The 3,257-nt window shown below is 47.7% G+C and overlaps 1 protein-coding gene across 2 annotated transcripts in view; it reads right to left on the bottom strand.

Moving 5' to 3' along the window:
• Nucleotides 1–3,257, bottom strand: part of FAM234A (family with sequence similarity 234 member A) — a 33,020-nt gene that overhangs the window by 10,584 nt on the left and 19,179 nt on the right. The gene's annotated exons all lie outside the window — the stretch shown is intronic.

Here is a 3,257-nt window from a genome sequence, read left to right as displayed (position 1 = left end):
TTTTTTTTTTTTTTTTTTTTTTTTTTGGGCAGGTGAGTTGTTACACACGCCATAGCAGATTCCAACTTCCATGGCCCGTCCTGCTAAGAAAGAAATTTAAAAAAAAATTTTTTAAATCAGCAAAAGACTTGCATGCACATTCACCAAAGAAGATACAAGAGTGATTAAAAATCACATGAAGAGGCCGGGCGCGGTGGCTCAAGCCTGTAATCCCAGCACTGTGGGAGGCCAAGGCGGGTGGATCACAAGGTCAAGAGATCAAGACCATCCTGGTCAACACGGTGAAACCCCGTCTCTACTAAAAATACAAAAAATTAGCTGGGCATGGTGACACGTGCCTGTAATCCCAGCTACTCAGGAGGCTGAGGCAGGAGAATTGCCTGAACCCGGGAGACGGAGGTTGCGGTGAGCCGAGATCGCGCCATTGCACTCCAGCCTGGGTAACAAGAGCAAAACTCCGTCTCAAAAAAAAAAAAAAAAAAATCACATGAAGAGAGGAGCCCAACACTTTTAGTCACTGGGAGATTCTAATTCACACCCACTAACGTGGGTATAATCAAAAAGACAGAAAATAACAAGTGTTGGCAAGGACTGGAGAAACTAAAGGCCTCCTCAGCATTATAGGTAGGAATGTAAAATAGTACAGTTGCTTTGGAAAACAGCTTCTCAGCTTCTCAGAAAGTTAAACACAAACTTAGCATAGGGCTCAGCAATTCCGCTCCTAGCAATGTACCCCAGAAATGAAAACATATCCACATAAACATCTACACATGAATGTTCACAGCAGAATTATTCCTAAGAGCCCCAACTGGGAGCGATCCAGATGATCAGCAGCCAGCACCCCTGGCAGGAGCACTGCTCCGCGACGGAAAAACACAGACCACGACACGGACGAACTGCAAAACATCACACTAAGTGAAGGAAGTCAAGCTCCAAAGGTACGCACTGTATGGTATCACTTCTATAAAGTATATCTAGAAGCTGTGCACGGCGGCTCATGCCTGTAATCCCAGCACTTTGGGAGGCAGAGGTGGGTGGATCACGAGGTCAGAAGTTTGAGACCAGCCTGGCCAACACAGTGAAACCCCATCTCTACTAAAAATACAAAAAATTATCTGGGCGTGGTAGTGGGTGCCTGTAGTCCCAGTCACTCAGGAGGCTGAGGCAGGAGAATCACCTGAACCTGGGAGATGGTGGTTGCAGTGAGCCGAGATCCCATCACTGCACTCCAGCCTGGCAACAGAGTGAGGCTCCTCCTCAAAAAAAAAAAAAAAAAAGGCCAGGTTGGGAGGCTAAGGAGGACGGCGGGCAATTTGCCTAAGGTCAAGAGTTGGAGACCAGTCTGATCAACACAGTGAAATCCCGTCTCTACTAAAAATACAAAAATATTAGCCAGATATGGTGGCATGTGCCTATAATCTCAGCTACTTGCAAGACTGAGGCAAGGGAATTGCTTGAACCAGGGAAGGTGGAGGTTGCAGTGAGTCGAGATCATGGCACTGCACTCCAGCCTGGGCAAGACAGCAAGACTGCATCTTAAAAAAAAAAAAAAAAAGGTTGGGTGCAGTGGCTCACGCCTATAATCCCAGCACTTTGGGAGGCTGAGGCAGGCAGATCAGAAGGTCAGGAGCTTGAGACCAGCCTGACCAAGATGGTGAAACCTCATCTCTACTAAAAATACAAAAAAATCGGCTGGGCGTGGTGGCACACACCTGTAATCCCAGCTACTCGGGAGGCTGAGGCAAGACAATCCCTTGAACCCAGGAGGCAGAGGTTGCAGTGAGCCAAGATCATACCACTGCACTATAGTCCAGGCAACAGAGCAAGACTCTTGTCTCAAAAAAAAAAAAGAAAAAATTATAGCGCAATAAAGCTGCAAAAAAAAAAAAAAAACAGAGAAACATATATTGTCTTCCAAATTAAGCACCAAATCTAGAACACAAACTGAACCTAAGTGAGGTTTCAACAAGAAATGCTACTGATGTTGCTGGAGAAGCCCTCCAGTCTGTCCAGGAAACACTCTGAGGCTCTCAGTGCTCACACCCACGGACATGCTGACCGCAGCTGCTGCTCTCCCAGGAAACACTCAGAGGTTCTCAGTGCTCACACCCACGGACATGCTGACCGCAGCTGCTGCTCTCCCAGGAGCATCACGTCCTGACCAAGGCTGACTCCACTGCTTTTCATAAAGGCCAAGACTCCAGACTGCCACATTCATGAGACAGTAATCAAAGTGTGCTCTCCTTTCGCTAACCAGAATGTGAGCTGGGGCACCCTAGCAAGACTGGACCCCACAAGCTGGTGCATGTTCTTCGCATTTCATGACAGGCTTCTCTGTATCTTTCAGTCAGCAGCTCTGTTTCATTAAATTCTTTAATTTAGAAAAGCAGCCAAATAGCTGGGTGGGGTGGCTCACGCCTGTAATCCCAACACTTTGGGAGGCCGAGGCAGGTGGATCACAAGGTCAAAAGATGGAGACCATCCTGGCTAACATGGTGAAACCACATCTCTACAAAAAATTAGCCAGGCATGGTGGCACGCACCTGTAATCCCAGCTACTAGGGAGGCTGAGGCACTTGAACCTGGGAGATGGAGGTTGCAGTGAGCCAAGATTATGCCACGGCACTCCAGCCTGGGCAACAGAATGAGACTCTTGTCTCAAAAAATAAAGAAAAATACAAAAAAGTAACCGGGCGTGGTGGCGCACGCCTGCAATCCCAGCTACTCAGGAGGATGACGCAGGAAAATCACTTGAACCTGGGAGGGTGCAGTGAGCTGAGATTGTGCCACTGTACTCCAGCCTGGGTGACAAGAGCAAAACTCCGACAAAAAGAAAAAAAAGAAAAGTAGTCGAATGGGCTACTTTTGTTTATTTACCCACCTCATCCTTCCTAAAAACGGGAGAAGCAGAAGCCAGCCACAATGCCTCCCTGGCAGTGTTTCCATGTTTATTTAAGGGCTGCTCTGCTGGGTGCTGCAGTGACTCACGCCTGTAATCCCAGCACTTTGGGAGGCTGAGGAAGGTGGATCACCTGAGGTCAGGAGGTCAAGACCAGCCTGACCAACATGGAAAACACTGTCTCTACTGAAAACACAAAATTAGCTGGGCGCGGTGGTGCATGCCTGTAATCCCAGCTACTTGGAAGGCTGAGGCAGGTGGAGGTTGTGGTGAGCTGAGATTGCACCACTGCTCTCCAGCCTGGGCAACAGGAGTGAAACTCTGTCTCAAAAAAAAAAAAAAAAAAAAAAAAAAAAAA

Source organism: Sapajus apella, unplaced genomic scaffold (assembly GCF_009761245.1).
Source record: "Sapajus apella isolate SASKATOON/1434 unplaced genomic scaffold, GSC_monkey_1.0 scaffold192, whole genome shotgun sequence".
Classification (NCBI taxonomy): domain Eukaryota; kingdom Metazoa; phylum Chordata; class Mammalia; order Primates; family Cebidae; genus Sapajus; species Sapajus apella.
Note: the sequence above shows the minus strand (reverse complement) of the source record. Positions and strands in the feature narration are given on the sequence as shown.